General features: G+C 31.9%; 2 protein-coding genes, 1 long non-coding RNA gene and 1 other non-coding gene across 4 annotated transcripts in view; 1 reads left to right on the top strand and 3 right to left on the bottom strand.

Moving 5' to 3' along the window:
• LOC122647061 (maturase K-like) overlaps positions 1-161 on the bottom strand; it is a 2,150-nt gene extending 1,989 nt beyond the window's left edge. Inside the window, 1 exon segment of the mRNA XM_043840577.1 lies at positions 1-161. This exon segment is cut by the window's left edge and continues 1,717 nt beyond it. The gene's annotated coding sequence lies outside the window, so the exon portion shown is untranslated.
• Positions 162-2,446: 2,285 nt separating this feature from the next.
• LOC122647099 lies at positions 2,447-4,851 on the top strand. The gene is made up of 2 exons (XR_006330782.1): positions 2,447-2,576; positions 2,612-4,851. It is a non-coding gene; the product is annotated as an uncharacterized LOC122647099 (long non-coding RNA).
• TRNAS-GCU lies at positions 4,278-4,365 on the bottom strand. Its single transcript has one exon. It is a non-coding gene; the product is annotated as a tRNA-Ser (tRNA).
• Positions 4,717-5,000, bottom strand: part of LOC122647044 (ATP synthase subunit alpha, chloroplastic) — a 3,292-nt gene continuing 3,008 nt past the window's right edge. Inside the window, exon 2 of the mRNA XM_043840561.1 lies at positions 4,717-5,000. This exon is cut by the window's right edge and continues 1,407 nt beyond it. The gene's annotated coding sequence lies outside the window, so the exon portion shown is untranslated.

Here is a 5,000-nt window from a genome sequence, read left to right as displayed (position 1 = left end):
TCATGTAAAATAAAAACCCAAACTTATGAATATGAGACGGGGATAAATAGATCTATTTATCCCCGATCAAATTATATTTCTTCGATACACTATTGTCAATCTGAAGAGAAAAGAATAGAATTGAAAAAACAAAAAGCAATTGAATTAAATAAAAATAAAATATATATTTTATTTATATATATATAAAGACTTGTGTTGGATTGGCACTACATATATAATCTATATAGATAGAATCAAAAAATGTGGATTGGAATAAATAAGGAAGAAATAGGAAAGAATCTCGGATTTTTTCAATAATTCAATATCAATAAAGGTACAATAAGCAAGCTCGACCCTGTTTGTTGCTTTGTTGGTGGAGTCCCAAACCATCCGATTGAGAATAATCCGCCTTTTTTTATAGATCCAGTTTTTTCATCTATTCAATCGATCTTTTTTCTATCCATCTATCTCATATAGAAAATATTTTTGTACTTATCAATTCTATATTCTATATAGAATATAGAATTCGTTCTATTTATATTCTATTTATAGAAGAATATAAAATATAGAAAAAATAGAAATATGAGATCATATCGGAGCAATAATAAATAGGTATGAATAGATCAAGAAAAAAAAGGAATAGTGGAGAAAAAGTTATACAAAGATAGATCTAAATACGGGTGACCCCCTCTTTTTTTTATTTATTTATTTTTATGTTTCATTAATTAAATTTCGTTTGATTAATGCGAAGTTCCTTAAAAACTTCTGCCTTCTTTGAAATATCATGAACAGTTCCTGTAGGTTGTGCACCCTTTTCGAGTAAATATAGAATAAGGGGAACATTTAAATAAGTTTGATTCTTTATCGGGTCGTAAAAACCTACTTTCCGAAAATCTCTTCCTTCTCTTCGGGATCGAACATCCATTGCAACGATTCGATAGATGGCTCATTGGGATAGATATAGATGAACAATGCCCCCCCTAGAACCGTATAGGAGGTTTTCTCCTCGTACGGCTCGAGAAAGAATGATTCAATTTATGTATTTTAGTGTCAATATGATTTGAGTCGTTTTTTTATTCTTCCTTCCCGAAAAAGAAAAAAAAAAAAGAAAAATCATTCGTACTCATAACTCAAGTTGGATAATTCTCAAAGAGCTGAAAAGAAAATCCTTAGGCATTTCATTTATTGAGCCGTCTCTAAACCCCTTTATTTGTCTCGTTTCGAATCTATTTTGATTCCTCATTTTGATCCAATTGTTGAGACCATTGAAAATGGTGTTTCCTTGTTCATGGATCCTTTATCGTTGCTTTGAATCATTGGGTTTAGACATTACTTCGGCGATCCTTAATCATTTCAAAATGGCAGCAACATACCTTTTGTGATTTCTTTCTATCCAAGAATCATAGGAACGATTGATTCGCGCGTGATACATTTTTGGTCGAAAAGCTTTTATCAATTCCAACAAATTTTCCTTTTGGATTTGTTGAAACTTGTTCAAATTAGATCCTTTCAATTTCTATATCGAAGATATGCTTACGAAGTTTTTACAACTTATTGATTGACACTAACCCTAGATCCTTGCCCCTGAGAAATAAAGAAATACTTTCTGCTCGAGCTCCATCATGTCCTATTTACAACCCAACAAAGTAGGGGTTGTAGTGGAACAGAACAAACTATGTCGAGCTAAGAGCATCATTATTCCTTTAGAAAATGGTGGATGTAAGAATCCACAATCGATCATGTCCTTCAAGTCACACGTTGCTTTCTACCACATCGTTTCAAACGAAGTTTTACCATAACATTCCTCTTATTTGGAACCGGCATGGAATTGATTCAATACGGAATCATGAATAGTCATTGGCTTAATCAATAGTATAGTAATCTATACTTCATTTTCTATTTATATTATATTTAATATTTGGATGGATATGCATTTATCTGGAGAAGTCTCAGCAAGAATTAAATTTAACCCATATTTTATCGTATTCATTTTTTTGTTGGATAGAAAAGGCCGACGTAAGGTAAAAGTCAAGTTTAAGTTGTTATTCTTTCATCTGATTTTATCAAATCAGAATTGGAAGAATATGAGCTTTCGGTATCCATCAAATAAACCGAACAATTGTTACTAGGGGCAATCGCGGATATTTAAGGGATCGCATCGCAGATCTTTTTTACCAAAACCGAAACGTTCGATTACAATTATTCATTGATTATTCATTAGAGCTAGACACGAAATAGAAATAAAAAATTAGGTTAGGTCCAAAGAAAATACATCTGTTACATATTGACCTTGACTCTTTGTTTATGAGATCCGGACAGACACAGCTATTTGAATTGATACTTTCAATTAATTACTGATTGACTTTAACTCCTATCTATTCATGAATTCTCTGAGGATCCTGAATCGTAAATCAAAAGGGATCCGCTTATGAGATCCTTGGCAAAATAGTCTAAGTACAAAGCCAAAGCGTCCCGATCACGTCTTATTCCTATTTTACCCAACCCAAATTAGTTTTTAGAAACCTTAATCTCAGTGATGGAATTCAATTAGGACCAAGAACTCCTCTTGTTTAGCATTCGAGATCTTTAGAGAATTAGTAATTAGGCTACATTCCAATTACTTTAGGAATAGGGAATGTAGAGGCTTTTCTTTCGCATTTCGAAAGAGAACGCACCAATTGATATATCAAATAGATATGGGATGTAAAGTTTCTCTAAGTAAATAACTTCAATATGAGCGAGACAGGCATAGACAGAATCGCCCATCCGATTTTCTTTTCTTTTCTTTGAGTTAAATTATTGTGATCTATGTTCCCATCCTACCGGGATCGCAAATAGATTAGATTCGCTTACATCCGTGTCTTGTCTTATTTGAACTCCGTTTAGTTTGTGAGAAAGAAATGATTCAGAGAGAAATCGTTAGAAATCAGAAAGACGGATCGCATTGTATCCAACATTACACTTGTTCTTAAAGAGAAGATTGTTAAAGAAAACAATCCTTATTCTGATTGAATTGGTCTGCTCTGGGACGGAAGGATTCGAACCTCCGAGTAGCGGGACCAAAACCCGATGCCTTACCGCTTGGCCACGCCCCATTTCGATTTCTATTCGACACTAATAAACATTAATATCGATGTTGGTTGTTCGTCAATTCCAGTCCAAATATGTATGGAATAGATTAGATTGTTGCTAGGATTTGATACACGTAGATGTAGAATTAAACTGAATTTATTGATCATTACATATAATTCAATTAAGATATTATAGGAAAGTATCATTCCTTCTATTCTCATTTGAGAATTGAAGGATTTTTGATTGGGCGAGTTTAAAGAAAAAGAAGGATTTTTAAATTTATCTTATTGTTTCATTTTTCCCTTATCTTATATTAATAACTCAATCAAAATACAATTATTTCCAAGAACGAAATGCTTGTTATGCTTAAAATCTTTGCTTTGATCTGTTTTCATTCTACCCTTCACTCGAGTAGTTTTTTCTTTGCCAAATTGCCCGAGGCTTACGCTTTTTTCAATCCAATCGTAGATGTTATGCCAGTCATACCTGTGTTTTTTTTTCTCTTAGCCTTTGTTTGGCAAGCTGCTGTAAGTTTTCGATAAGATCTCTTTAGTCCTACAAGCATTCATGATTTATTCGAAAAAAAAAATTATAACAATTGATAAGATTAGATAAGTCTTACATTATATTATGAACCCTCGATTGAAACATTGAAACTGTTGGATAGCAGCAATAAGTCTGGATCACCTCATTTCCCCATTCTGACCTTCTACTTCCAGTAAACAAGGACCTATTAGGGTCCCCCACAATATCTTTATCTAATTGTGGGTATGTATGAAAGAGAATTTTGGTAACGAAAGAATCTTATTACAACTGAATTTCTGCGAATTCCTTTCTTTTCTAGAAACTACTTGATTTCTTGGTTTCAAAATAGGATATGTGGTATAAAAATAGATAATCTATTCCCCCTTTCCCCCCAAAAAGATCTTGGAGATTGTAATGCTTACTCTCAAACTCTTCGTTTACACAGTAGTGATATTTTTTGTTTCGCTCTTCATCTTCGGATTCCTATCTAATGATCCAGGACGTAATCCTGGACGCGAGGAATAAAAGAATAAAAAGGGGGATTTCTCGGTTTCCTTGCTTGATTTATGAATTTTCTTATGATTTTATCTATTCGACACATTTACATTTAACCATAACCATGAACACATTTAATTATGATAAAAAGAACGCGAGATTTTTCTTTCGAATTCGAAAGAAAAATCTCAAGTCATTAAAGAAAACGGAAAGAGAGGGATTCGAACCCTCGGTACGAATAACTCGTACAACGGATTAGCAATCCGCCGCTTTCGTCCACTCAGCCATCTCTCCTAATTGAAAAAGAATTCGACTTACTATGTTACAGTTACACATGAAGTAAAGATTAATACTTAATAAAAGTTTTTCAAATTCTATTATATTAATATATATTATCATCATTATTAATTTCAATATTTATTATTAATAATTATTAATTAAATCTATTTAATTTCATTTTAATATATTTAATATATATATTTTATTTATTTATTGTATAGATAAGATAGAAAATTTATTTACAAATTTTATCAGCAATTCCAATTCTATTTCGATAACGTAAGGACTCAAAAGGAATATGTTCAATAGAAAAAAAAAAGAATAAAGAGTAAAGAATACCTCTTTGATTTCAGGTCCTTTTTTTTATTATTCCCTCGGCCTGGCCTGGTCAATACCTAGCCGGGTCCTCTTTCTTTTTTTGTTCCAATGAATCATAGATCAAATGATTTGATTTATCTGATTTAAAAACAAAAATACTTGTTATGGGAACAAGAACAACTGGAAAAAAAAGAAAAAACACCATATACATATAAAATACATATGTATATTCATTGAATATATTCTACCCCATCCATTTTATTTTATACCCCATTTATTTCTTCAAGGAACAAGCTTTTGTTTAACACTTAAATACACAAAAAGACTATAAT

Source organism: Telopea speciosissima, unplaced genomic scaffold (assembly GCF_018873765.1).
Source record: "Telopea speciosissima isolate NSW1024214 ecotype Mountain lineage unplaced genomic scaffold, Tspe_v1 Tspe_v1.0012, whole genome shotgun sequence".
Classification (NCBI taxonomy): Eukaryota; Viridiplantae; Streptophyta; class Magnoliopsida; order Proteales; family Proteaceae; genus Telopea; species Telopea speciosissima.
This window is presented reverse-complemented; position numbering and strand designations above follow the sequence as displayed.